Source organism: Centrocercus urophasianus, unplaced genomic scaffold (assembly GCF_019232065.1).
Source record: "Centrocercus urophasianus isolate 14NV4802_14NV808 unplaced genomic scaffold, USGS_Curo_1.0 seq_14, whole genome shotgun sequence".
Classification (NCBI taxonomy): domain Eukaryota; kingdom Metazoa; phylum Chordata; class Aves; order Galliformes; family Phasianidae; genus Centrocercus; species Centrocercus urophasianus.
In genome coordinates this window covers 20,882,604-20,897,601 of record NW_024884586.1, presented here as the reverse complement: position 1 = coordinate 20,897,601, position 14,998 = coordinate 20,882,604, and the positions used below count along the sequence as shown (strand labels likewise).

Here is a 14,998-nt window from a genome sequence, read left to right as displayed (position 1 = left end):
TGGAAATGGCTAAATAAAACAAAAAGTAACATATTCCTGATCCCAGCACTATCACTCTTTAAAGACCCAATTATATTTGGAAATTCATACTGGGCTAGCAATTAGATTGTAAATTTCCATCCTCTGCTGTAAATTCACTCCTGAAATCAAATCTGTCAGAGGCAGGGAGCTTAATATGATCCTGTGACTCTCTCTGGTATTTGCTACTATGCTAACACATTACATTCTGGACAACACATTAAGCTGTGATATAATATCAGAGTCACACCGGGATGAGTAAGAAGCAATACGAGAGCCCATGAGCAGCCTGATCCTTCACTGTTGCCTGTGCTTTGAGTTATTCACATTCTGCAAGGCAGAAAGATGATATGGATTTCTGCTTAAAAGCATGAACCACGGAATGATAATCAGACACCAAAGGTTAGTTATAGTCCAGCACAGAGGTAAGTGCTGAGAAATCACCAGCAAACTCCTATGGTCCTGCCTAGAGGGTTGAGTGGGAAAAGAGAGAGCTACACATGGTATTCAAGTACCAGCACCCCAACGTGCTGCACATACGCACCTTTGGCAGCTCAAAAAAGCAGTCATTTATACATACGCCCACTCTGCCCTGTGGTGCTGACTCCCAGATAACAGGTAGTGCTTCTCTATACTACAAATGATAGGTGTGGGGATACACACAGCTATACAGCTAGCAGAGTGTACCAACACTGCTACCTACGTGCTGAAACACCATCCTCAGTGGGAGACACAGGATTTCCTGCCTGCCCAAGTGGTCTTCTCCATAGGAAGACGTGCTGCTGTGCCAACCTGCAGTGCCTTTGGCTGTAGGGTCATGCACTGGTGAAGGAAGGATGTACTCTTACAGATTCTTCCTCCCTCCTGCTGTTGTTCATTTGGGAGCTTTTAAAAAGATCGCATATAATCAAACCATGTCTCCTCCTGCATAGAATCTTCTAATTTGAAAGCGACAAAAAAGTCTTGCACTGTGAGGAAGAGAGGACTAAAGTGTGTCTTCTGTCCTGATGATCATCTCGTGCCTGAGAAGCAGAGAGGCACTGGGAGAAGAGGGCTCCACTCGAATGACCTGTCCTCAGTCTCCTGGACAACAGAGCACCACAGAGACTGCCAAGGTGCATTCTCTAGATGTAGAGTCCAACATACTGAAAACTCAAGAGAACACTGATCTTATCCTTCGATTCTTTATTACAGACTATAGATGCTTAGATGTGGGAACGGAACAGCTGGAAATGCAGAGGTGTTGGGTTGCTCACGTTGGATCACCATGTGACATTGGGTCACTGCATCGTGAAGCACCTCTGGCTCACATAGCACTGGGCACAAGGACTGCTGAGGCCTGGACCTGGCAGCGAGGGACAGAGCTGAAAGTGCTCTCTGGAGCATGCAGCATCTGGAAAACTGCAACAAGAATCCCTCCACAATCCTTTTGTTGGCTTCTCCCTCCTGGACGTTTTTAGCTCTCATGAATGTGAAATAAGCTTTTTTTATAAAGATGCAGATGACATGGCTGCTAAAATTCTCCCTTGAATATAGTCAGGGAAAACTATCAAACGAGAAAGAAAAGCCATTTCCATGGATGCTTCTGTTGTTTTCACATCCTGCAGCTCAGGGCGTGGGACTACACAGCTCCCTGTGCTCCACTGAGGCCTGCTATGAAGGAGCAAGCTGGGAGTTACCCTCAGCAGAGCCTCAGCTGGGTCCCTCTGCATGAGGGAGTCCTGACCAACTCCACAGACAGTCCTTGTGACGTAGAACTGTAGAATCATTAAGGTTGGAAAAGACTACTAAGTTCATCTAGCCTCACTGTCAGCCCATCCCCACCTTGCCTGCCAATCGTATCTCAGTGCCACATCTACACATTTATTGAACACCTCCAGAAATGGTGACTCCACTACCTCCCTGGGCAGCCCGTTCCACTGCCCAACCACTCTTTTGGAGAAGTTGTTTTTCCTAACATCCAACCTGAATCCCTCCCTGGTGCAACTTAAGGCCATTACCTCTCATTCTATTGCTGTTACCTGAGAGAAGAGGCTGACCCCCACCTCACCACAACCTCCTTTCAGGTCACTGTAGAGGACGATGAGGTCTCCCCTGAGCCTCCTCTTCTCCAGACTAAACAATCCCAGTTCCTTTAGCAACTCCTCATAAGATTTGTAAGACAGGTTTGGCCCATTCCTGGTTTGCAAGTCCATGTCCAGTTTGGAGCAGATCAGTAAGGCATCTCAAGATGCTTTCAGGAAAATAGGACATTTGTAAAACACAGCTGTGTGGAATATCAGCCCTTCTGAACATCATCCTGCTAGCTGCAGGTAAACAAAGAAGCCAAGAGTGCACAGCCGTTTCATTTTATTAATTAAAGTGACTGGCATTTATACAGCACCAAAGCACTTTGCAAATCTTAATTAAGCTTTGCAACAGCCCTGTGAGGTGAAACGTGTTCCCATTTTACAAACAGCAGAAATGAGACACAGTGAGGTAAGTGACCTGCCAGTGCGCTCAGTGAAAAAAATGGGAAAGAATCCAAGCTCCTGCTTTTCCAGCCCTTTCCCTATGTGCTGCTCCCTTCCCCTTGGCGTGGAGTGACTTTAACCCTGAGCAGCTACCCTGGGGACCTCCAGCTCAAGCAGCTGTGTGTGGGCAGAAGTAACGCCAGCACAGAATGCTGAAGTGCTCTCCCATACCTCAGAGATGCTTTAGGGTTCTATAAAAATTTTATTATTTTTCATATATTGAAACAGGTGGAGAATGTACAGCCAAGGCTTCTAAAGTTCATTTCACGCTGCCCAGGGCCACTGATTTTTATTGCACTGGCGGTGGAGAAGACTAATACTGGGTGTCTGGGCACAGTTATTTCCAAAGACAAATGACCCCAGCAGCAAGCAGAGACACAGCAACGTATAAACAGGGTTCTTTACCAACCCACCCGCTTCGTCCCCCTGGGAGCCCTGCTGGTGCAGGGCCAGCACCAGGCCCCACAGGAGGGACTGCCATTGGAGGCCTTGGCCAGGCTCCACACCCACCTCCAACCACCAACATCAGGGGACAGACAGTAGTTGGGCAGCCAAGGTCTTGGGAAAAGAGAAACCCGCCCCTGGAAACGGTGCATGGGGGAAGGAGGAGTGGGGAGTTGGCATCCTGATGCTCTACATCCATCAGAAGTTCCCATCTCTCCTTGGGTGGGACCTTGCGCTGTGAGAGCAATGCCACGGGAGTGAACATCTGCCTGAGGGAAACCAGCCTGACAGATATTTTGCGCAAATAAATGAATTATTTTTAGATTCTCTACACATGCACTCACAAGACAGCTAGCTACACTGAGATGAACAGATCCACAGCCCCTTACTAATCCACTGAAACAGCTAATCTCCTTAACCCTTGCAATTCATGAATAATGGGAGACACAATGTCCTTTGAAGAGGCATTGCACTGTGTTTCTTTTACTCAGGATGAAGTGTCCAAACAAAGGGGACCTGCAGCAGGTTCCTCACTTGTTTTTGAAGGGAAAGGAGGAATTATGACCATCAATGAGGGGACCTTTCCTTCCTTTCCTGTTTCTTGCAGCATGACATATGCACAGACATGATTCATCCCTGTCAAAGCAGAATAGGGTCATCAGCACTCATCCCCAAACCACGTTAACCATGTTGAGGGAAGAGGAGTTATTTTCCCAGTATCTCTAAGAGCCTCAAGCTTAAAAACCCCAGGGTCAGTTTGGTTGAACACAGAAAAGAAGCCCCTTGCAGTCACCTTCTGTTTTTCTTTGGCTTTTCACTTCTTTCACTGAACAATCTGAAGTGTCTCATGTTGAAAGACAGCTCTCAGTGCTCTGCACGTACCACACTCAGCTCTGCCTTCATCTTTCACAACAGCAAGGGTAGGGTCTCATTCCCAAAGGCTGTATTGAATCATAGAATGGTATTGCCACTTTCGAGTTTACAATGCGCAATCTACAGATCTGCTGCTTAAAGCCCATCAGTTGAATTAAACCTTAGAGATAAACAGCACAGGAAAAAAGAGTCCATAAAAACATGCATATACACGCTCATCCAAAGCTCAAGGGAGGTAGGGGCTTTTTTTTTCACTGTCTTTTACCCACAAAGGCAAGACACAAAGGTAGCAGACATTTTGATACTGCTGAGGAAATATCCCAATAAATACGGGTTTGGCTATATTTCAACCAACACTATCAGCAAATCCATAAAATTCTTTAAACTGGGACAAAAAGGATCATAAGGCATATTCACAGTGGCCAACTGAGGTTGTTGCATCCAGAAGAGATGTAGAAATCGTACATCCATGGCTGTGGGCATGACTGTACCAGCTCTGCTGCTAAATGCTTTGGAAAAGCCTCTCAACTGCTGCAAAACAGAGCATGCTGTGCTTTTCTGTAGCACTCATTGCATAATACTTTCACATAACTGCATACCTGGTTGGATTTCTAGAACAATTAGAGTACACGGGGGGAAAATATTTCTAAGTCTCATGAAATTCGTATGGATACACAAAGGCTATGATTTGTTGTTACAACAGCATAGGCAGGGTCTTGGGCACTTTGACATGCAGATCTGCCAATGCTCTTCAGCCAAGAACTGAGCATGTCCCTGCTCTGCTGCTCGGAAAACCTGCGCAGAGCTCTAATGGCCCAGCCCCGGAGTGGCCCTGAAAAACCAGCAGTGATCTCCACCAGCACACATTGGTGCTGAGCAGAAAGGCTGGCCATTCCCAACACCTGGCCACAGCACTGCAGTCCTGTTTTATCAACAAACACCCACCAGAAAGTCTCAGAGTGATCACAGATCACAGTCCAAGGTGCACTGAGGCTAAAGCCAAAGTTAGCTTTCTCTTCTGCAGACACAGCACAAGTCCCATAGCTGGCAGTGGGGCTGCAGCAACGAATCTAATTTAGAGATGACTTTTTTCCAGATTCAGCAATATTTTCAACATAATTGCAGCACTGTAAGGCCAAGTGTCTTTGGAGATCTCCAAGCACGCTAATATCTGTGTATGTTTACTGTTAGCACTGCCACTGTGGAAAGTGAATCCAGCTCTGCATTTATGCAGAGCGTGTTTGCCAGCAGAGGATTTTACCTGCTCCGGAAACCTAGACCTGAAGAAAACCCTCAAATGCTGTTCCAACAAATTAAAATCTTCCCTCTGGAATGTCTATAGCTATTTTTTTCCTTTAATGTGGAAAAAAAGCAGCAACCACTACAAGGTGAGTTTTCCTTTGTTGTTTTCTTTCCCCCCCAAATCTGTCATACTATTCAAAGAATCACCAGCACAGGCTGGCTGCCTCATGGCTACAGATCTCCCACCAGTCTGCACAAAAGCAGCACAAAGCATCTGCTTTGTCCTTTCCATCTCTGTTTTATAGGACTAGGAAGTCTGAGAAGATTTCAACTTGTTGGCAGTGTCGCAGCAGCACCTCCCACCAGCAACAAAGACACAGTTAAGGTTAAATTTGCATTAATGTTTAAAGTTATTCTATTCCATGCTCCACTGTTTGTGAGATCAGGGTAATCTCTCTGAGGATTTCCTGCTTGGGCATGTGCTAGATGAGAACTGATATTTTGCAATGCATGTTCAATATTACTGCATCTGGAGCACAGTTAAAATGCACGGAGTTTTGGAAAATGTAGGAATCGGCCTTTTATTCAAGCAAAAAAATAATAATTTAAAAAAAAAAAAAGGAGATCTGTTTTCTCTGGAATCGGGCCAAGACAGCACAGGGGAGCTGGCACCACAGCCTGCTCCTCCACCTGTTCCCACACCTGGTTTCACATCTCTCTCTCCCTCCTGCTCTGCTGAAGCCAGTATGTTCCCAAGGACCACTCTTCCCATGCCTCCCACCAACCAGGGTACCACCAGCACCTTCTGATCATGCCTGCAGCCCAAGGAAAGCAAAACGCAGATGCTGGACTTCTAATGAGTGCAAAACACGATGCTGCCTCTTGCTCACTGCAGCTCCAAATGATGCATGACTGGGATCGCTGGGACCAAGAGGCTCAAGATCTCCCTTCCAGACCTCACCTCACCTCCATCAATGTCTCCCCTACGAGATTACATGTTTTGCCTTCTGGACCAATCATGCCAGTGCACAGCTGCCACTCCACAAAGGAGTCTGGGGGTAGTCTGCAGAACTGTACATACAGAGCATAAACTGCTCCATCTTTAATGTGGAGCAAAATCCACACACGGCCAAAGCCACACTAACACCCCTTTAGTATAACTGCTGAGGACACAGCGGGCCCTCACGTGGGGCACAGGTGAGCATTTGTTGAACAAGATTTAACAGAGAAGCTCCACTCATATCTCTTTGGCTCCTTTATCATTTCCAGTGTTGTTCTGTTCCATGGAAATAAGCCTGCTGGGATAATTTCATTTATGCTGTTCGCCAGTAATGCGGTGCCTCATTTGCATCACCAAGGGATGTAAATCTGCCCCAAAGAGCCCACGATCCACCCACAAAATGCTCTCCTGAGCCAGACAGAAGAAGAGCAGAGGGAAAAGAAAATGGCTGGGATGATGTAGAATAACAGGAAAAAATTCCAGAAGTGGAGAAGAAAGAGCAAAAGGGAACAAGAATATTCTGCAGTGCTACCTAGCTGAAAAATGCGATGGTGCACAATGCCCACTGCCCTGGGCAAACCTCTAGCCACCGCGCATTGCTCCTGGCCTCCTGCTGCATTCACAATGTGATGTTAACAAAAGCATCGAGAAGTGGCCTGTGGAGCTGGGAAGCTGAGTGTCGCAGCTCATCACAGGGAGAAGAAAAAAAACACCCCAGAGCTCTGACAGCTCAGCTCTGCGTGTCACATCAGTGTCCATTGAGGAAAGCAGGCACAGGAGATGTCTCGGTACAAAAACTGCTCTACACAAAAAACCAATGGATGTGGAGAGGGGAAGGAGCTCAGTGGCCAGTGAAGATATTTCAGAGGGGAATGAAAGGTTCCATTTCAAGTTACATAGAAGATTAAAACTAAAAAGGCTGTGTCTAGCTGTGCAGCTACCTGCCAGTGACTGAAATCCCTTTCCCACTGCATTCTCCACAGTGTTGGTGGCCTAAGTATCATGCATGTACCTGTGCTGTGATTAACACACCTCCAGGGGGCTGGGAAGCTCTCAGGTTTGCAGCAGCAGCTAGGAGCAATGCGTACACTTGAATGGTGCCACAAAACTTTTGTGGGCCAAGCCTGATTTCCCAAGGGAGAAAAAGCATCCTCAGGGCTCAGCTAGGTACGAACAAACTGTTTCAGCAGCATCTGAGTCCCTCTTTCACACAGAACAACAGTTTGAGTGGGTGCATCCAAACCTCAGAAATGCATGGTCTGTCCTGGACCCAAAGACAGTGCCATCACTGCTGCCATACAAGAAGGCTTATCATTTCCATCAGACTTCAGGCATTCACCACATAAGAACTCACCACAAAAACTAGGGCTAATGGAATGTGTTCAGAACTTCCAGGACCTGGGTAATGCAGAGAGTTGACTGCAGACTTGGGAAATTTTCATCTTTAAGTTGCTGGTTCCTACTCACAACCATTACGGAGGCAGATGATAGCTGATGGCCAGCGTAGGGTCCATCTCATATACAATAAACAACTGTGACATCCCAGGAAAAAGAGCAAGCTTCGAAGAGGCTATAGACATGCTGAGCATAACAAAGACATGTTGGTAAAAATAAGTAATTCTTAAACTGCTGTGTAAGGCAAACATTAAACCAATCTCTAAGAGTGACATTTTAGAAGATATTCATGGAAGCAGCCCTGTATATACCACAGTGATGCTTTGTATGCTTTCCTATGTCTCAGAAAGTGGAAACAATTTTGAGATCTCAGATCTCAGATATTGTTAAAGTAACATCTCCTTGAAGTCCCCCCTGAGATCTTCAAAAGGGCAGAGAGAGAAGGCACTGTAGGCAGTCTACCTCTTCATCAGCCGTCGTCACTCTCAGTTGAACTGCATTTCCAAGAGGAAAAGCCAGCAAGGATTTAATTCCCAGAAAGTGGGGGACTGACCCTGTCCTCACCCTGCATCCCACAACAGTGTAATGGACATCGGCCACATCAAGAAGACAACTTGTTGCCCTATCTCTACATCTAGGCAGTCAAGGCCTCCAGCTGCTTTTGGAATGGCGTCTGCAGAGTGCCTATCTGCATTAGAGGTCTCAAATGGTCTTCGCTTCCTCCTGGCCTTGAACAGCATGCAGTTCATATCTTGAAACCTGTGGAATCCTTCCATCTTTATTTGTACAACTGCTGATTCTATTTTTATTCCACGAAAATTTAATTCATACAAATATTGTTTGCAAATAGAAGCAAAGACCTTGTGCACTGGAGAAGCTCCCAGCAGCTCCAGCTTGCACTGCTGCAGTCCCATTCACACTACTTTGCTATCCTGGTGCCATTATCTGACAGTAACCACCTTACCTCTCCTCCCCATCCCTTTTCAACATTCTCTTTCCTCCAGTTATGCTCAGACCACAGGTAGATCTAACACAGATCTAACACATTTGTTTTGAGAAAGAAAACCTCCCCAGCTCCTCTCCTAACAATCCTTACTCTCTTTCCAGTCTCTTCAGCCATCTGCTCATCCATATTGCATAATACCAGAGCCAGACCTAGCACCAGTAGAGACTCCTTCAAGAAACAGCCAGCCCAGCACCTTGCTAGGTGACCAAAGGAGAAAAGACTCAACTCCTGCTGCTTTCCTCATAGGATTTCTGGGGAGTTGTTCAAAATGTCCCTTGCCCAGCCCAGCAGTGAGTCATGGCAGCTCAATTCAGGCTGAATTCAAGTACAGTGCATACTACAAAGTGCATACAAAGTATAATATATGGTCTCAGGCAGGACGTGGGATATGAATGGTCTTTAGACATGCGCAGCACCAGTGCACCCTGGCATGAAAGCGCATATCCTGCAGAGTGTCATGAGGCCAGAAGAGAGGACACAGAGGACTTACAGCAGCACAAAGCTGAGAGGAAGGCACGAGAGCAGAAAAACAGACACAGGGAGCATGCCTTTAGATTCGAATGGAAAGTTTTGCTGACTGCGCTGATTACTGCAGAGATAGACAAGACCTACTTTTAATTGACTAGGAAAAGAAGCAGAAATAAGGGTTGGAAAGAATGATCTTCTCCAGTGCCTGGACCAGTGTGGGCTGACAGGACCTAGACCAGCTGTCTTGGGACCAATGCAGTTTTTCATACCACCTTATACTGAAAAGACCCCAGCTGGAGTATGGAGTCCAGCTCAGGCTTCTGCATGCAGCAAATGAAAAGAGTTCACAGAAGAGCAGAGAGAACAACTGGACAGCTGGTTTACTCAAGGAAAGGTTGAAGAAACTGGGATTACCCTAGAGACTAAGAGAATATAGGATGGAAAGTGCAACTGTCAGGCATAGCATTTGAGGATGCAAAAGGTCTATCTAGAAAGAAAGAGAGAAAAAGAGATGTGGGGAAAATGTATTTTCCACGTCCTCAGATATGAGGCTAGAGTTGGACCAAGGTCAATTTATTTTAAGAATTAGGATCATCTTTTTAGGGGGTCAGGACAGTGAAGGCCTACATGACATTGCCTAGGGATATTGTAGATATCTCTGCACCAAGAGACCTATAAGAATAGGCTGGGAAAATATCTGTCAGAAATGACATGGATGCAAGTGGCTCTGCCTTAGGCTGAGATGACGTTGCATAGAGCATTTTTTAGATCATGTTATGCTCAGGTTTCTTAGCTGTACAAGCAAGAGTCATTGTGCTTATCTTGGGACAGCAAAAGGAGGATTCTCCTTTCCAGATATATCATCCTCTTGAGAGTTGTAGATGTTGGCCATCCTTACCACACTCCATAAACTGAGCTTACCCATCACCTTGCCTGTCTGCCCGCTCCTGTAACACAGCACACTGCATTGGCTGCAGCTGTTGGAAGGCAGGCCGGCGCCAGGAAAAAGAGAAATCTCTTCCAAGTAAAAGCAGGCAATAATGGGGACTGTTGACGGTCAGCTACCACAGCAGAGCAGTGGTATTCTCCTCCATAAACATCAGAGCCAACAGAGGATGAGCAGCAAGGCTAATTTGAGAGCAGGCTAGTTAGGAGAAGAAAAACCCTTTGCTTACCCGACTTGACCTCAGAACTGTAGAGAACTACGTTATGTGTGCTGTAGTATAAACGCTTTCAATCACCTCCCCTGCCAAACCATTTGGCCCCAGTGTTCACATGAGAAAGGCTATGAATTAAGGATGCGAGAATTTTTTTCACAGAGTTGAGATCCATGGCCATTTTTGTAGCATCACCAGTTTTAGAATATTGTTAAAAATCTGACATTTTTTTACATATTCCCCCCTACTTCTTTTCACTTTTTCTTGCCAACAAACTGCCAGATCCTGGCCAAGAACACAGTCAGTGTGCTGAAATCTAATGTGAAAAGATACTCCTGCTTCTAGCTGAATTCGTATAAGTATCTAAACTTCACAAGAGATGCAGAAATGTCCCCTCCGGGTGTGGAGGCTGCAAAGAGGCTTCCTGGTCGAGGATTTGTCTATGCGGCAGAAGAAACAAGAGACGGGACACAGACCTCCATGTTTGTCTCTCGTGTTCAAGGTTGGGGAGCCAGACGACAAGGATGATTCATTATGGCTGCAGAACCATGTCCTGAAGGGTTCCTTAAGGTGGCTATTGAGAGTAGTTAGAGCCAGAAAGATGAGAGACAAGCCACATCAATATCTTTCATGCCATAAGTTATAAAAGCTGGGTATCCCAGCTTAAGTGACAGAGAGCCCCTTTGCCAGAGCAACATTCTGCTTTCACTACTCATTTGAATAACAGGGGAAAAATTGGTTGTCAATACTGAAGAGGCCACATGCTGAGCCGACATTTGCTCTCCCTTTAAAACAGAGCAGGGAAGAAAGGGAAACTCATATCTAGGTTGCTGGAATAATGGAGGGGAAAAGTGACATCATTCAGAGATCCAAGAAAGAGACAGACCTCTGTCTGACCTGGACTGCAGGCTAGAGGTTTTGTGAATTACCAGCATCTGAGGACAACACCCTAGCCTTCCTCTAACAGCAGGATGCTGACAGTTGTAAGGATCCCTGCACTTGAGCTTGTTGACACAGTTGTGCTGCACTGAGGGAAACACAAAAGAGAAGAGGCATTGTCATTCTTCCCAAGCTAGAGGAATCCAGGTGACATACATCCTGTGTCACAACTCTTACTGAGGAGTCTGAGAAAGCTTCTCTGAAATTAAAATCAGAGGAGGATGTAGCTATGCATGTGCATGCTGAAGTTAAGAAGTGCAAGTGTTACACTGCAGCCCTGCATTTAAATATGATGAATGGGGCAGATAAGCAAAAAGAACCCTACTAGATTAACTGCTTAACAGCTTTTGTGGAAAAAGCTATTTGTAAGTATTTCAAATAGTATTTGCAGTGTTTTGGTGAGTATTAAGTACTTACTTACTACAAAACCATACAATGTGCTCCCTCTGAAACCTGCTGGGAAGGACTGTTGATGCATATGCTCAGAGCTTATTTATTTTGTCTGTGATTTTTATTTTACCTTTGCCATTCCTGACAGTCATCCAATCCATTGTTTGAATCCTCCAGTGACAGAGATTGTATGAGTGCTGCAGGCTATCAATTCTGGCATTGAATTCCCCCCTCCAGAGCAGGACTAGAGCTGTGATTTCATGGCCACCCCAGAGCCCCAGCTCTTCTGACAGCTGCAGCCTGTGCTGCCCCAGATGCAGAGCAGGGCTCTTGGGTGACCCTGCTGTGCTGTGCAGGGAATGTGCCACCCACCCATCAGCCCCTCTGCCACACACACTGCTGGTGAGAAACACAGCTAAGAAATTTGTAGCAGGCAAAAATGAGTAGGCTTAAACACAAAGATAGTTTGGGTTTGGGGATTAGACATGAAGAATATTGGCTATAGCAACACAGCTATCTGCATCCCAGAAGCCAGGCATCCACACATTGCATTGATGCTGGCCAGAACATGTCAGGATTGGTTTTTCTTCCATCAAAGACACACTAACCCTAGCCCTGGAGAAGCAGATGACCCATCTTGCTCAGCTGCACTGAAGATACATACCCAGCTGTGTCTTGAAACACATCAGTTCTGCAGGGGCAAGCAAAACAGAGACAGACCTGAACACTAGGCTGGCAAATCCCAGAGTGATCTGCAGTTGGAAAGCCCTGGAGAATATGGATTGTACAGAGAAGTTTGCAAAGGACCTCACAAGTAGCATGAACCAGCAAGCAGGTCAAGCAAAGCAGAGGTAGAAGTCTTTATGGTAGTCCCACCCTCAAGATTGACTGCAGCCACAGGACAGAGCCATTACAGCTCCCTCACATCTCCTATCCAGCCTCAGCTGCTGGCGATGCTCTGCTCACCAATGCCGGGCACACCTCCTGCTGCAGATTTACTGCTGCTTCTGACAGTCAATAAAAGCCTGCAATGCACTAGACGGGAAATCTCCTCTCTCCATCCCTCCCACCCTTCCAGCTAGAGAGATCCTGGGAGATTTATTAGTGCAATAAAAAGAAAAGAGACAGAAAGATCTGGGGGAGCCTTGGAGCCAGGCTGTACTTCAATAAAGCTCAGGCAGACATAAGGGGACACTGTTCTCTGGGACAGATCACCCCAAATGGCAGTGAGCAATGCATTCCCTGGAAGGGGAAATGTCAGCCCACGCTCACACAACACAGGACAGAAAAGTCAAACAGAGGGAGCACTGGGCTCTGAGTTTGTAAAACACTCGAGTGGAAGGGCACCTGCATGGGTAACAAGATGCTCGAGACAAGGAGTGAAGACACAGCAGTGCCTGAGCACTTCTACCACCTGACCCACATCTCCACACCTCAGGTCAGGGCAATAGCCAATAAACTACAGTTCCCTCACTCCTGCCTAGACACTTCACTTCACTGCCTGCTCTGTTAAGGACAGCTTGGAGAGAGAATGAACAGTCCCCATGCCACCACATAAGTGTGCTCTGCAAGCATAGGTAACTTGCAAATTCTCTGTGGGAGCCTTTCGCTTGGGTTCAGCAGAGCTGAACACCAGTCCCTGTGATCCAGAGACTATGTTCAGAAAAAGAACATGAGATTAGATCTCCCTGCCTGAGGGCTGGCACTCCACAGAATTTGTGGTTTCTTTCCATCCTTCACAAAGCACTTGCAGGTCCACACTATTCCTCTTGCGCTGGAATTTATGCAGCACTGTTTACAAGCAGAAATCACTCCAAAACTCACCCAGACACTGAAATTCCACACTCCCTACCACCAGCAGTACCCAGGTGAGCCCCTTGTGTTCACTCACCAACCTTCTCCCTGGACAAATGGCACATATAGTATAAAGACACTGCAGTTTTTTCACCTAAGAAGAGAGAGAAACCTTTCCTCCTTCCTCCTAATGCTTGAAAATGGAGAGAAGGGTTTGTAGCTGAGAAAAGCCCCTGGAAGTTTCAGTCCCATTCTCTCCTCTGCAGGGCATCATGGCTTAACCTCATAAAACTGATACCTTGCCTTAGAGTTTCATCTACAAAACAGAGTGTTAGGTCAGTAAGGACACTAAAAGATGCTGCTAAAGTGCAGAGGTGCTGCTATAGCACAGATTCCAAGTTAGGCTCCCTCACTGTGGCTGGGGGCCACAAGGCCCAGTAAAGGCAATCAAGCAATGCTGATGTGCATAAGCACAACTTCTGGCTACTCATATCTGCTTCCTCACAGTCTGCTTTATACTCCGCTTATTCTCCCTGCAGTCGTCTCCTACGGTGAGCAGTGTACCAATGGTCACCATGACCCACAAGCCCTAGAACAAACCACAGAAGACCCAATCAGAATCAGAAATGTAATCAGCACTGCCATTCCCTCCGTATGGAGCTAGCGCCCCTATAAGCAGCCAGGAGGCACCACAGTCTGTCTTAGAGCAAAAATTATCTTCCTGTCAAACAGAAATTTAAAACCCAAAGTAAACCATGGTGCGACTGACTGCTCTGAGCATTCTCCAAGGGAGGTTAACACCAAACTCCACTATGACCACCAGGAAGCTGCTTTTCAAATGCAGCCTTTGTTTTTAAAAGATGCTTCTCACTTGCTGCCTAACTCCTTATCTATGCCAGGATTTCATGCTCTCCCCTCTGTCTAGGGTGCCTAAAGGGCTCCCTTCTAGGGCTCAAGACTGAATCCAAGGCGGATCCCTGCCCTGCAGTCTCCAGAGCTGTTGCGGTGACTATGGGCATCACAATGGGGCTGAGATACTCAAAGAACTCTGTCGCCGCTTGGGATTTTTCATGCTGACATTAGATGTTCCCTTATGTTAAACAGTTACCCTAGAATTACTCTTAACACAAGCCTAGATTTCAATAAAAATGCTACTATTTACCCCAAATCTTGCTATGGATAGATATATATTCATTTTGTGATAACACAGAAACAGATTTTCTGTATGCACGTAACATTCCAGTACTTCCATAATGTCTCCAGATAAAACAGATCTAAAGATCTACACAATTTGGGGCTGTGAAGACCAACCCCTATCCCATCTCAATGAATCATAGAATCATTAAGGTTGGAAAACACCACTAAAATTACCTAGTCCAACAGCTGACCCATCACCACCATGCCCACTAGAGTCTCAAATGTCTCTCAAGCGAGATGTGACAGCAGCAGGGTGGCTACATCTCGAGAGTAGGAGCGAACACATGGTATTAGGGCAGAACAACACTAGCAACTCCTTCTGACACCTACAGTGTCAGTGGCTGCTGTTGACCAGACAAAAGCAACTAACAAAAATCAATGGCTTTGGAAGGGAAGAAATAAAGAAGAAAGCGATTTCCAGTCCTCGTTTTCAATAAGTAAATGTATCCGAGCTTAAAGCTTACAAACACTGTCTTGCCCTCTGAAAAAAAAAACGGTTAATTCTCTTCCACATGCAAAGCTCTTCAGTTCACCTTTAAAAGAAAGAGATAGATGAATTACA

General features: G+C 46.1%; 1 protein-coding gene and 1 long non-coding RNA gene across 8 annotated transcripts in view; one reads left to right on the top strand and one right to left on the bottom strand.

Annotated features, from left to right (window-relative positions):
- SLC8A3 (solute carrier family 8 member A3) overlaps positions 1-14,998 on the bottom strand; it is an 82,769-nt gene that overhangs the window by 44,964 nt on the left and 22,807 nt on the right. The gene's annotated exons all lie outside the window — the stretch shown is intronic.
- On the top strand, positions 4,880-12,483 carry LOC122158146. The gene is made up of 2 exons (XR_006168146.1): positions 4,880-5,236; positions 5,396-12,483. It is a non-coding gene; the product is annotated as an uncharacterized LOC122158146 (long non-coding RNA).